Raw genomic sequence first — 15,789 nt, forward strand, 5'->3', positions numbered from 1 at the left:
CCACTCGACACACACTAGGTCATTTCGGGACTAACATATGGTTTAATTTTATTTCAATAATTCGGTTGCGCGTAGGGGTCTTTAGCAGTGGGAGGAAACCGGAGGACCCGGAGAAAACCCACGAGGTTGGACAGGCGACCCTACTCCTTGTCACGTACAACCGGGGATTCGAAACCACACCAGTCGACTCAATGACAGACTTTATGATACAGCGCGCGCACGCTAACCATTCAGCCACCCGATCCGCCTATTATTAGCCTGCTAGTAGTAGAGAGTTGTTAGTCATTTTTAGATGCTCGTAGCAGCGCTAAGGGTGCCTCTGCGCCTCTGGGGGTAAATTGTTAGCCGCTACAGTAACAACTAACAAGGGCAGCCTTTGTTATCTACTATAGTAGCAACTAACAAGGGCCGTATAGTTTTTATTTTCCTAATAAATAAATCGAGACTTGGAAAACTAACTTTATTCCCATTTTCTGGTTATTGACGAAATGTGGACTTATTTAATAAACAACTAAATTACTCATATTTTACTGCGGCCAAAATATTTATGAATAATACTAAAATAGGGATTAAAGATGAGATTTTGTGTAGATAATCAAGGCCCTATCCTATTTATAGGAGGAAACTGTGCGCTGTATGCATATATATTATTATTTAATGAACTTTCTTTTCAGAGGTCCCTATATTCTAATTTCGACAATTATAACATATACACTGTACATTGCATAAACTTCTCTCGAACAGTTCTGAGTCGCTTTTTGATCCACCATTTTATAATTTGCTCCCTTTACTATAGGAGTATTCTTCCCGTCTTAATGGATGTTTTGGTACATTAAAATCTGATCTTATCTATTATCTATTCCAATCGTATTTCTGACTATAGCAGTAACGATTTGTAGGCCTACTAATTTAATAAAAATAAAAAAAACCCACGTAATTTGTCCTTTCGTTTTAAATGTATCGAACGTTAAATTGTTATTCGTAATATCTCTTTTCAATGCTAAAGTATGAAAACATTTGTTAGCTATGTAAATTCATCAAATCAAAAGTTCTAGAAAGATTTGGAATATTCTGATTCTGTAACAAATGTAAATTTATATTTCGGTCATTTTTGAAAATAGTGAGTTACTAGGGATTCGTCGTGGCCTAGATTCCGATTTGACTTTTAATGGAGGTATAACCGTGGCTGTAACAGGGACTTTCTTCTTGTCAAAATTTTATATCGAATGCAGCTAAGTCAATTTATTATGTCACACAATTAATTATTATCTTTAATCCAGTCAAAAACTGGAACTATTTTGCGATATGGTTCCATTTCGAGCGGTGATCTGGTTATGCGACGCGTTTACCCGAATAATTCGCTTTCAGAATCTGATTATTCTGTTACCAATTTAATAATATAATTTAAAAAAAACAAAACTGTTTAGGATTATCTTATTTACGGAAGAGAACGTGTAATGGGTCGAATGTCTCGTCAATACAATATCAGACATTCTGAGATTAATTTGTTTTTATCGTTAGATAAATTTATCGTCTCAAGGAATGAGGCCGAAAGTTTTGAAACTGAATCAATCGGGTTGACTGAAAAAAAAAAAAAAAAAAAAAACCCTAAGCATGTCGCCACGGCCATGGCATCATTATATCTAACCTTTTATGCTTTTATGAAGTCAAAGAACACGTTGATTTGTTTCGCGACCTATACATAGGCCTACAGTATTTGTTTAAAGACCCAAACGGTAAGTATTTCATATAGTTTATTAATAATTAAATTTTTCTATACATAGCCTACTAGATCTACTTCCTCTCACAGCCAAATGTGTATAGAACCAAAACTTTGAACTTAAAAGGCCAGGCAAATTTTCTGATTTCATGTAACAATGCGTTGTTATTTATTGTTACTGTTATTAGGGCCTATTATATTAGTTATTTCTTATTATAAGGGCCTGTGTTGAAGAAATTCCCTTACTGAAAAAGAAGACAATGATGCAAAATTAGATATCATTTTTCGATTTTTACAAAATAGATTGAATGTGAAAACAGGACGAAAGCAAAAAGATAGGCAACGTATGACATATTAAATTATTGCGGCTTTAGTTTTAGTCTACTTTTAGACACTTTAGTCTTACTGAGCTGGAAGGAATTAACAGTGTGACCTGCTCTAGTAGTCATTCAGTTGTTTTGTTTCGTAACGGTCACTCACGGACAAAGTCTTCTGTCAATTCCTGTCCGTCCTTATTATTATTAAGCCACAATATGAAAATACAACTCTTTTAGCCATTACCACAGTCTCTGTCTAAGGCTATTTTGGAGTCTTTTCCTTCTATTTTCACTGTATTTCTTTGTTTGCCAAAAGGAATCATTTTCCACAACATTTGATAATAGGCTATATATTGATAATAATCTATCACCATTTTAAAGTGTTTTGAATCACAAAATTCTATTTAAAAAAAGCAAAAAATTTGATTATTATTATTTATGTACAGTTCTATGGATTGCAATTACCAGTGCTGCTTATTACTGAGCGATGTTTCGAGTAGGGAAGCCCAGTCGAAACATCGCTCAGTAATAAGCAGTAATTGTATTCCAGAGAATTGTGACCTGTATATTCCAGTTCAATTACTAAATGCGATTGAAACAATTCAGTATTTTCTTATTGAAGCTTTCCATTTGGACTGACAGGAATGGTCAAAGAATTTTGTCTGCGAGATACAGTTCTGACAGGAATTAGTCATTCAGATGGTACGATAAACAAGTTCCCCTGTACACGGCATGCACGTACCGGTAACTAAAAGAACCTTTTACAGTTTGAAATTGAAATAAGAGTAGGCGGGCAAACCAAAATTTCTTTATACATGTACTAGTACACTGCATGTCAGATATCGGTTTCATTATTCTCTGGTGTGGTTACCCCATGTCAGTGGTGCAGGACAGGGGCCTGACCAGGACAGCTGTCTAGTCATTTGGATGGGACAAAAAACAAGGTCACATGTTCACATTGGCGTGCACGTAAAAGATGCCGTGGCAGTTGGAATTGGATATATAACTTGTAAGAGTAGGTCATAGTGCAGCTGTCCGGGCAAAATTTCACTCATATCATGTACTCATCTTCATTAACCCAGGCGGAAAAGAACAGTAGGACATTAAACCCAATTTCATTTCATCTCCGTCTTCCATAGCTCGAATAATCCCATTTGGAATTTAATTCCCCAAACAACCTTCAATTGTTGTTTTCTACATTCTACACTAGTGGGATTAGTTGCAGAAAGTATGACAATAAACACCCCATTTCATTTCTTTAGTATAAATTGTCATGTAATTTTGTCCATGCTATCAGTCTATCTATCCATTTCATATAGTTTACGTTTGTGCCTTTTTAGAAATGAAATGAAATGAAATGAAATGGAGTTTAACGTCCTACTGTTCTACTCCAAACTGGGCTAATGAAGACAGGCATATGCCATACAGTGTGCTATGAGGGGAGATTTTGCCTGGACAGTGGCGCTACGGCCTACTCTTATATTGAATTCCAACTGTCAAGTGATCTTTAACGTGCACGTCAATGTGTACATGGGACCTCAGGTTTTTGTACCATCCGAACGACTAGACAGCTGTCCTTGTCAGGCCCTCCATCCTGCTTCACTGACAAGGGGAAACATGGACTGGTAACAATGAGTGAACGAAGGGAGGAGGGTGGCTGGTACATAAGTTTACCTTACATATAAAAAAGAAAAACAGTCCATGGACCCAATAACTATTCCTAAGCACATGTGTATGTCATTAGTAAGGGAAAGTGAGGTAATGTTAAATATTATGTTAATTTTGGAAATTTAATTTGTAAACAAATTAATCGCCACCCAGATTCTTTCCATAGAAAAAGCTAAGCTTATTATTACTGCACCAAGTTATTAGTAAAGGTTAGATTATCTGTACAAATTTACCAGCACACAAAGACTCTCCTTTTATATTATAGTGCGTTCAGACGTTGACATTGAACTGGATTGAATATCGTCTGAACACAAAGGTGGGACCAAATAAACCAGTTTAACAACCCCACCTGTAGCCGTCTTAAAATCTCTGGCTCCAGCTTGCTTTGGGCATGCACAGTACCGTAAACTATAGCCTGTTCCTGGCAAAATGACGACATGTGCAACAGCATTCGGTCTTAAATACCCTGCAATTTTGAACTAGTTTGAATATAAGCTTCTGAATAGGCTACCAGAAGGAAATAAACATTTTAAACCCACTTACTTTACAATTTTCTCAAGCTAAAAATAAATTTGGGGGTTAAACTGACCAGAAATAGAACAGACAGATCCAGTTTGTGGCGATTTACAACGTACAAGGACATTGATGCATCTCAGAATAGTTTCTGTAAACTATAGGCCTAAACATGCACAAGGCCTCCAATCTAATTCTGAATTGGCCTTTTGTGTAGTGAAGTGAAGGTTAACCAATGCGGTATTTTTAACTATGTTAGTGTACATGTACATGGCAGTAGCTAAATAATTTTTCACATTATGTTTTATTTATATTTTTTAGAAGTTGATTTGGAGAAAAATAAAGCTCCTTAAGCAGAGAAAAGACACAAGAATGTATTGATGTTGGATGTTTAAGTTGAAAAAATCAAACTAAAGACTTCAGCAGAAGTGAAATGATCCCAAAAAGAACTTAAGGGGGGAATATGTTTCAAGTAATTTCTTTATACTTTCTAATTATGTGCCTTCATTTCAACTTACAGATACATTATGTAAGATTTAGATAGAGAGCTAGCCATTCTTGCTATAATAGTTCGAAAAAAGATAATGTAAAATGAATAATATTGAAAATTTCATTCAAATTGCTTTATTGCCAGCGAAGATATTAGAATTTGAAGTTTTGAAAAGACTCGTGCAATAATTGCATCGACCGTACTGGTTGTTCAAAGCTAAGTCTCGCTCCTCCTTTTTAAGATTTAATCAAAATATGGCTGAACTGTTCTAATCTAGCTAATATCAGAGAAATCAGATGACATCAAGAGATGATTAGTTAAACTTACATTATGCAAGAGCTAAATCTGCCTATTGCAGGTCTTTCTTTAGCCTGAAAAGTTATCTAAATTATTAATAAGATATTAATAAACTGATCCAGACCATAATCAACTCTTGATGCCATGGGATGTCTCCGATATTAAATAGATTAGAACGGTTCAGCCGTATTTCGATTTAATTTAGAATTGGAGTATCAAGGCTTAGCTTAAGTAAAGTGGTTGCAATTAATGCACACATCTTGTCAAACTTCAAAGGATCATATCTTCATTCGCAATAGAGTAATTTACAGGAAATTTCAATTTATTCATTTTACATCATCTATTTTCAAACTGTTATAGCAATAATGGCTAGCTCTTTATCTAAATCTTACATAATGTATTTTTAATTAATGTCTAATTAATAATTTAGAAAACATTTCAGGCCTAAAGAAAGACTTGCAATAGGCAGATTTAGCTCATGCATAATGTATGTTTAATGGTTGTTACTGTACAATATACTTCATAAACACCCTACAGGTCAGAATTTCTGTAAGGGTTTGGCTAGTTCGAAGAGTCACCCAACCATCACTTTGTTAACGTTCACTGTGTATTATTTTGTGAATCTTGTATTGTGAACTCTCTAAAAAAAATTATTGTCCCCCGCCTTTCGAAGAAAGCAGGGAACTATTAAAATGGGTTCGTTTGTCTGTCTGTCTGTCCGTCAGTTTGTCTGTCCGTCACACTTTTTGGGACACAATAACTCTCTTTCTAATTGAGGTAGAATATTCAAACTTGGTGACAGTGTAGGTGTTTATTAGGTCAATACCTAATAAAGATGAGTGCAAAGATGAGCATTTTCTGCTTAGGTTAAGTAGAGATAAGCAAATTGATTGAGTGATGAAGCTTGATGTATAATTTCATTACATCAATACCTTGACTATGTTCGATAATGAGCATTTTCTGCTCAGGGTAAGCAGAGCGATAAGCTATTTGATTGGCAGAGATTTTAGAACACAATAACTCTCCTTCTAATTGAGCTATAATGTTCAAACTTCTTGTAGATGTTTATTAGGTCAATGCCTTAATGGAGTTCGAAGATGAGCACTTTCTGCCTAGGGTAAGCAGAGATAAGCAATTTGATTGGTTGATGCTTTGGGACACGATAACTTTAGTTCTAATTAAGTGAGAGTGATGAAACTTGGTGTATAGTTTCATTACATCAATACCTTGACTAAGTTCGATAATGAGCATGTTCGGGGTAAGCAGAGCGATAAGCAATTTGATTGGTCGAGACTTTGGAACACAATACCTATCATTTTAATTGAGTTAGAATGTTCACACTTGCCGTAGGTGTTTAGAAGATGAGAATCTTCTACTTAGGGTAAGCAGAGATAAGCAATTTGATTGGTTGATGCTTTGGGACACGATAACTTTAGTTCTAATTATGTGAGAGCGATGAAACTCCTAATATATTAATCCAATAAACTGAAATCAAGGCCTGAAATGTATTACTAGATTGTAAAAATGGATAAGTACTGCAAAGTTTAAGCAGTACCTTGTTACAGGAGTATTTCCGGCTGCATGAACGGTCATGTCCTCTGTATTCACTTCACCTGTGTTGTCATTTTTAGATTTAATGGCATTTATATTAATATTGGAGCCCTGGAGAAGACCATCCTGGTTGATTTTCAGGTGATCTATATTGGTATTATAATTCATGCTGATCATATAATGTGATGGGTTGTGTACTGTATGTAACATAAATTATCTGATCAAATATATCATTGTAGGGAATAATGAAATCTAGAGAAGAATACCAGAAGAAAAATGGTACAGGAGAAATTTCAAGATCTAGATTGGTAAAATGCTTTCTAGATGGAGCTTAGTAAATGCATTTCAAGATTGAGCTTATTAAAAATTGAATTCTAGAAATAGAAACCTTTGATTACCGTGCACCACAAGCTTTTGCTTACGATAATGTCGAATCATTTTGGTGTTGCAGAAATTGCAAAAGAGTGGATGGCGTCATATCTACAAAACAGGAGTTTTCGTGTAAAAGTTAAGAATGATTTCTCCGATGTAAAACATGTAAATTTTTCAGTTCCACAAGGTAGCATCAATGGTCCGATCTACTTTATCTGCTATACCAGTACACTAGCATCCTGCATCAGACACAATCAAACATTAGTTGGCTACGCCGATGACCACAGCTTGTATGACAGTTTTAAAGCCGGAGATCTTGATGCAAAATCTCATATTGCTTCCCGCGTATCAGAGTCCTTAGACGACGTTAAAATCTGGATGCTGCATAATCGACTAAAGATGAACGACGAAAAAACTGAGGTTATTATCTTCGGTGGTAGCCGTTAGCTCCACAAGTCTACCATCCACGAATTAAGAGTTGGGGATTCTGTAGTTGGGTCTTCATCCCGTGTTAAATTCCTGGGGATGCATTTGGACGAAAACTTAAACTTAAAGAGTCATTTTGCCCAGAAGACTTGTTGTGCTGCTTCGGCAATGTTCAACTTGCGGAAATTGAGTCTGTTTCTTTCGCGAGAATCATCTCTTCAAATTGCCAGTTCTTTAGTTTTCTCCCATATGGATTACAGAAATAGTCTGCTCTGTGGTTTGCCAGCAACTACTCTTCAACCTCTCCAACGAATTCAAAATTTTACTGCAAAGCTAATTCTTGGTGTTAATTACGGCCATAGCTCGACTGGTGCTCTGAAAGAACTTCATATATTGCCAGTTGAAGTCCGATGCCAATTCAAGCTACTGGTACTGGTGTATAAGTGTCTCCACAACCTTGCCCCTGTCTACCTTTCTGAATTATTGCAGTCCCAAACTTCATCATGCAATATGAGATCGTCATCAAAAAACATTTATACCCAAGACAAAAAGTAAAACATTTGCAGACAGATCGTTCAGTGTGCTAGGACCGCAGCTCTGGAATACCCTTCCAGAAAGTGTGAAACAATGTCAAACTGTAACGGATTTTAAAAAGAAACTCAAAACATATTTTTTTTGTAAAGCATTTCTTTAACGTTTGTGTAAGACTTTGTGAAGCGCCATTGAATGCATGGCAGTAATGTGCACTATATCAAATGTAATATGTTTTGTTATGTTATGTTATTACATCGTTTCTTCACAGACAGTTGAGTTGATGATAATGTAACAATAAAGAACTTTTTTCATTGGATCTTATTATTTCATTACAAATTTTGAATGTAAATACATGTAACATTTTGTTTTATATTTTGAAATATTGTATATATTATGGAAAATTGTGATAATTGTTTATTAATTTTGAAATATCTAGACTGTGATTTGGTTTTAATTCATGCATATGTAACGTAATCATTATTGATTAAACTTTGTGAAATAATTAGATCAGTTTTTTACGCCCACATTTTGATGTGGACGTATATTGTTGTCGTCCCTGTCTGTCTGTCCGTCCACGATTTGTTTTTGGGTGGACACGCTACAGGTCACAATTTTAATATAGGTTTATTGTCCAAAGATGTCTGTTTCTTTCGATATTGACATGTATCGGACTGTAACTTTATGGATTATGGCCCCTGATTGTACAAAAAATCACGTTTTTAGCTTGTGGACACTCCAGAGGTCACAAGTCTTATCCGATTTTGATGAAACTTAAAACGTATGTTTACAACCCAAACATCTCGGTTTCTTTCGAAACTATTCAAATATATCATGGTTACACCCTAATGATGGTTGAATTCGAATTTCGTGAAAATGGACGCTCCTTGTGCGATAATAGTGGAAAAGTATGTAATGTTTTAAAGAGGTCACAGTTTTTATCCGATATTGATGAAACTTAAATAATATGTTTATATCCAAAGGATCTCTGTTCCAGTAGATATTCACATATATCGAACCATAGCTTCCTGAATTATGTCCCCTGATTGTACAAAAAACACGTTTTTAGCTTGTGGACCCTCTTGAGGTCATAAAGACGCTCTAAAGGCTAAAGTTATAATCCAATTGACTTATACAAGAGGGGGGTTGGATGGCCGAATGGTTAGCATGTGCCCGCTGTATCAGAAAGCCTGTCATTGAGTCAACTGGGGTGGTTTCGAATCCCCGGTCGTACGTGACAAGGAGTAGAGTCGCCTGTCCAACCTTGTTGGTTTTCTTCGGGTCCTCCGATTTCCCCCCACTGCTAAAGACCCCTATGCGCAAGTGAATTATTGAAATAAAATTAAACCATGTTAGTCCCGAAATGACCTAGTTTGTGTCGAGTGGACGTTTAACCCCATTTCTCTCTCTCTCTCTCTTATACAAGATGTAAGTGTTATGGCCATCAGACGAAAAAAAACCATTGATTTTCAGTGACTACCAATAATTACTGGCAGAGTTATAGCCCTCACTGACATTGAAACATATTGTGGACTCTCTACAGGCTAATTACTTTATTACTTATTAATAGGTTGTTTCTTTTGATCAGCTTTTGTGTCATTTTGATGTTTCCACCTGCAAAACAACAAATATGACCCATACGGACTTCTCCGAAGACAAAGGTGCTGTGGGCGCATGTTTAGTTGCCAGTCAACCTATCTTTTGATAAACTTGAGACAAGTTTGCAATCAGCATGAGGCAATTAGCTACAATTAAATGTATAGTTAAACACACAGTTTAACGCTACAATTGATATAGTAATTCTATCACAATAGTGAAGACTGGACCACTAAAGTAGTTACTTTGTGGTAATGCGATTTACATTTTCAAAGCGGTGTTTCTTATAATTCGAAAGCCGCCATGACACCGGCCAGATGAAATAAGTTCGGTAGGCGAAAAATTACTCGTAGCAGTTTGGTTTCATATCATATAATTATGCGGTAAGGCTTCACCTTTATTTCAATGGGAATTGGTTTATTATATGTTAAGCTATGTACAGTACAGTTTTGGGCCAGTTTATGTATAAATTAAGGGAGCTGTAGGTCAGTAACCTTTTTGTAGTCATTTGACTAAAAAACTTACGCAAAGGAACTCCGCAGGACGAGCTACTACTGTGGCTGGAGTAAGGCGGAAGACATCAGTAGTGGAACCATCTCTACCCAACCAGTAGCCTAGTGGGTTTTCGTCGGGTTCTCCATATTGACTGACTGAGATACACATAACTACCGGTAACATCGATCGCACAAAAAAGTTACGGAATATGCGTTGGGAGGATTACAAAATGAAATGCGGTTTTACGTCCTACTTTTCTGCACCAACTGCAGGTGATACTGAAGACGAGCATACGACATGCATTGTGCTATGTGGGAAATTTTATCCGGATATCAAATCACACGGCCTACTCTTTTTCAACAACTCAACTGTCAATCAAGGGTTCTTTTACTTGATTACCAACGTGTAAGGCTAGACACTGTCTGCATCACTGACAAGTGGAAACCGCGATTGGAAATCCCAAGAAACTTCCTCGGCCAGCACCTAGATCGGATACCCTGATTAATGAACCAGCGTCTTACACCGTGGCTCGTTGGGAGGATTACGTCTCCTCACCCACAAACGTATAAATGCATAATTATATGACGGATTTATCATGTTCTTTGGCGTGAATGTGTGTGAATTTCACAAAATGGTATATCTATACTTACACAATTCGAGAGTCGGCCGTCGTAACCCTAAAATACCGTGCACAAATGCATGTAATACGCATTTAGGGTGTGTGCCGATTACAAAATTGCCATGTTAAACGCGTAAGGTGTGTGGGGATAATATAATTGCCATAATATATTAACTGGCTGCTACAGTTATCTTGTTTGGTGTAAGTTTTCCATACCGATCGATCTGTTATTCCCCAAAAAACCCAAATCATGGGCGCAAATATATGTACTACACATAGGACGTGTGCCTGCCACAATTACTTTAATTTGTGTGAATTTTCCATACCGATCCATCTGTACTTGACATATTACTATATTAATGTCGGCCATAGTAATCCTGATAATAATAATAATGATATCGTTTATTTGTAAAGCGCGTTAATACAGAACAAAAACAGTTTCTAAGGCGCTGTTGGTTATATTCACTGATTATTTACAGATCAGGGTTTTGAAACAAGAATGTTTTGAGTTGAGATTTAAAATGGCCCACAGAGGGTAATTGTTTCATTGACTGTGGTAGTCATTCCAAAGAAAAGGGCTAGTATAAGAAAGGGTACGTTTTCCAAGTTGTAAGTTAATAGCTGGAGATTTTAGAATATGTTTTTTCTGAGAACGAAGATTTCTGCTGGTGGTATAGGGTTCTACAAGACTTTTTATATGAGATGGAGCTTGGCCGTTTAACGCTTTGCAGATAAAGAGGAGTAAATTGAACTTAATTCTTTGCTGAATTGGGAACCAATGTAGAGATTGCAATACCGTGGAGATGTGTTGCTATTTCTAGTTTTAGTGAGGCACCGAGCTGCTGAATTTTGAACATGACGTAGTTTGTTAATCTGATAGTCTGGTAAGCCGTATAGTAAACCATTTTGGTAACCTAGTTTAGTTGAGATGTATGCGTGAATGAGTTCTCCTTTATTTACATAAATGGGATAGCGTTGGATCTTTCAAATTCGATGTATATGATAGAAGGTGGTGGAGCAAATACTTTGTATGTGATCGTTCAACGATTGGTTCGAGTCTAATACAGCACCAATATTTCGAGAGTTATAGAATCCTGTTGGATTTCTTTAATAATGGTTTAACAATGGCTTTTCCATTAAATATTAATGTCTGTTACAATTATTTTAATTTGTGTAAATTTTCCATATCGATCAATCTGTACATGACATATACTAAGCAGCAAACGAAACGTCGGGTTGGTATGTTAATCTGAATAGACGCATTGCATAAAATATGTCAAATGTTTTTATTATTTGTGACCACATCTCCAACCTTACCTGAGCAATAAGGCTCCTTCTCAAACACGGAATTGAACCCAGGAAATATTCTCAAAAACGCAACCTGACTTCTGAGATGGTAATGTGTTCTCCATGATTTTCAAGTAACTCATGCTGCACGTGCTGTTCACCGGGACCAGTCCTATAAAATGCACCCCATACCTGGTTGAATCATTCACACTACAACGTCAGCAGCATGCCACGACTCACGACAGCTCAGAGGGACCAGGCGCTTGGAAGACTCGACGCTCGCCACACTGCCCAAGCCGTTGCCAATCACTTACAGGTCAATGTTCGGACCATCTACAGGCTTCAGCAACGCTTTCGAGTCACCAACACCACGGATGATCGCCCCCCGAACTGGTAGACCACGGGTTACAAGGCCTAAAGACTGCCATGTTCTGCGACAGCAATTGTAGAATCCCTTCACACAGGCGTCTGAGACAGCACGTCAGACAGTGGGAACACACGGAAGACCCATTAGTACCGATACAGTGCGCCGACGTCTTAACAGAGAGAACATCCATTGCCGTAGACCTTACCGTGGACCGATCCCCATCCAACGCCATCGACGTGAACGTCTACAGTTTACCCAACAACACCAGAACTGGTGAGACAGACAGTGGAGAACGATTTTTTTTAACAGATAAGAGTAGGTATTGCTATCAACTGCGGATGGCAGGACAAGAATATGCCGTTGAGGTGGCCAGTGTTATTCTGACCAATGTGTCATGTGTCATGCTTTGATCCATTTAGTAAGTCGTTTTCTAGAATGATTTAATTAAAGTGCCTCTCTGATTTTGAAATCGTGCTGACATTTATCAAATTGCCATTGAATATTAATTGTCTGCTACAATTATTTTAATTTATGTGAATTTTTCATATCTATTTTCCTTCAAAATAGCAAGTTTTCTCAATTTATGAAGAATTACAACAAGAAATATAATATCGACATCCTTTTATTAATCAATCAATAAATTATAGCTGATAAAATGAACAAATTATTCACACCATAATTGATAAAATGACAATAAACTATCTACAATATAGTTAACAAAATAAAATCGCCAATAAATCAATCACACTATAGTTGATAAAATAAACAATATATTAATTTCACTACAGTTGTTAAAATGAGCAAAATAAATTATTTTCACTTTAGTTGATAAAATGAGCAAATCATTATTCACAGTATAATCAATAAAATGAGAAATAAATTATTCACACTATAGTTCATATGAACAATAAGTTATTTTAACTAATGAGCAATACGCCATGTACACTATAGTTGATTAAATGAAAAAATTATACATACAGTCAATAAGCTGATAAACACTTCATAACACTGAATAAACTATGTATCAATGCACTCAATATGTTTATAACCCTTTATCAATACAGTCAATATTGTGATCAACAAAATTTAACAATACACTTGATACACTATAGTTGATAAAATGAACATATTATTCACACTATAGTTAAGAAAATAAACATAAAATTATTTACAGTAATATTGATAAAAGTTTGTAATAAGCTGATAAACAAACATTTCTTAACACTTAATAAATTTTATCATCCAAATACATTCTACAGTAGATATCGCTTGTGTGATATATTTCATAATCTACTGCGATATCTCCTAAGGAGATATCGCTTTACATGAATTTGATTGGTCAGTTGAAAAGGAACTACTTTTTTTATTTTCATTATTTTATTTTTTATTAAAAATGAACTATTGTTATTCAATAGACCTTGATGGAAACACTGGGTCAATATAAAAGACTTTGCAATGGTTGAATTGCTGTCAAAAATGATGTATCACTACGCCGTAATGTTCAGTAAAAGTGAAATCTACAGCAAAGAATTATATTTATCTATTTGTGGATGTAAGAAGGGATTGGGTGATACATTAAATCATCTACTCGTCTTTTTTTATATCAAAAAATATCAACACTCGTTGATAAAGTAAAAAAAACTCGGCAGAGCCTTGTTTTTTGTTACCTTATTAACTTGTGTCGGTGGAGTTAACGCCTGTCAATCAAACGATCGGCCATTCTCTGAGATGGCGAAGAGAGAGTTGACGCCTATTTCTAGTCAAAAATTACAATGGTGATAACTTTGTTCAGAATAAAGTAATTTGACTGAAATTTTCAATATAGTCCTCTTTCATCATCTATTTTTGGACTTTTACTGCAAGAATGGCCAACTCTCTATTAAAATCTCCCATAATGTATCTTTAAGACACATAATTTTAAAAGTATTATTTTGCTCAGTGAATTGCTCAGCGATACTGATACCCATTTAATCTATTCCTTACTTGTCACTGTGGTGACTAGCTTTGTGATCGTCATTCTACTACAGCTAGGCCTATTCACTTTTGGTCCTACTTTGTTTAATTGAATGTGGTTGTAAGCATTCTAGTTAATTCATGGCTTGGAATAGGCCCAGTTACTGGATCCCACAGAAAATTGTTACCTAGGCTGTGAACTGTGTGATGACCCAATTACTGGGGCCACGTGTATTGAAAAGATTAAAGATACATTATTGTCATTATGCAAGATATAGATAAAGAGCAGGCCGTTCTTATTATAATAGTTTGAAAATAGATAATGCAAAATGAATATATTGAAAATTTCGTTCAAATTACTCTATTGCAAGCAAAGATATTAGCCTTTGAAGGTTTGACAAGACATGTACAATAATTGCAACCACCGTACCGTACTGGTTGTTCGAAGCTAAGTCTCGCTCCTTCATTTCTAAATTAAATCAAAATATGGCTGAACCGTTCTAATCTAGTTAATATCAGAGATATCCGATGGTATCAAGAGTTGATTTTATGCTTGTCATGTAAATAAATGTCTAATTAATAGTTTATATAATATAACATTTCAGGTCTAAAGAAAAACCTGCAATAGGCAGATTGAGCTCTTGAATAACGTATGTTTAAGTGATTAATTCTTTGCAACATACAGAATTTTCAATATTGAGACTGATGAAGGTGCGAACCTGAAGCATTGCTTTCCTCCATTGATAATTTTTTTACCTCATCTTTTGACAAATCTAAAATAAATACATTACAGGAGTATTACGATATGAAGAATCCATCATGCCCAATGATAGTGTTATGGACCAGACAAAACAGACATGTAACTAAATTTTGGGTGGAGTAACCATTACTGGTGCCATCTTACAGCAGATGGGAACAAATAAAATCTGACCTGTCAAGCATACATTAAACATGTACTATTAGTAAAGAACTACACGATTTTAAAAAACACAAGAAATATCTGTAGTCCTGATGTAGGATGAAAGGATTATAGTAATGTTGTAAACACAAAAAAAACTGTAATCCGTAAGCATATTGAAGAAAAAAAACAATTAAAGATTTTGAACAAGGAATAATTTGAAAATTTCAGTAAAATTACTGCATTCAGTGTAGTCTCTATTTTCATTGCTACTGTTTGTTACGATATACACAAAGTCTTGTACATCCATTTTTAAATTAGATTATTAAATGGCAATTCCGTTTCAATCTGTTCATAATCACAAGGTTGATTATGGGCTTTATTCTGACGTGGTTTCATCTTGTCAGTGGTGCAGGACGAAGGGGGAGGCCTGACAAGGACAACTGTCTAGTCATTCAGATGAGATGAAAAACCGAGGTCCTGTTTATACATTGGCTTGCACGTAAAAGATTCCTTGGCAGTTGGAATTCGATATAAGAGTAGGCCATAGTGCCGCTGCCCGGGCAAAATTTCCCTCAAAGCACACTGTATGGCCTATGCCCTTGTACATTAGCCCAGTATAGGAGAAAAACAATAGAACGTTAAACCCCAATTCATTTCATTTTTGATTATGTGATCAAGGACCGTAA

At 35.8% G+C, this 15,789-nt stretch overlaps 1 long non-coding RNA gene across 6 annotated transcripts; it reads left to right on the forward strand.

The window, feature by feature from the left end:
* The first annotated feature begins 237 nt into the window (after positions 1–237).
* On the forward strand, positions 238–8,364 carry LOC126823533 (uncharacterized). Of its 6 annotated transcripts, none has more exons than XR_007681202.2 (4): positions 238–1,736; positions 2,660–2,781; positions 4,540–4,690; positions 6,796–8,364. It is a non-coding gene; the product is annotated as an uncharacterized LOC126823533 (long non-coding RNA). The 6 variants fall into 6 exon arrangements; XR_008788620.1 differs by having other exon boundaries at positions 2,660–2,739; XR_007681200.2 differs by lacking the exon at positions 2,660–2,781 and having other exon boundaries at positions 980–1,736; positions 6,796–8,363.
* The last annotated feature ends 7,425 nt before the right edge of the window (positions 8,365–15,789 follow it).

Source organism: Patella vulgata, chromosome 6, assembly GCF_932274485.2.
Source record: "Patella vulgata chromosome 6, xgPatVulg1.2, whole genome shotgun sequence".
Lineage (NCBI taxonomy): Eukaryota > Metazoa > Mollusca > Gastropoda > Patellidae > Patella > Patella vulgata.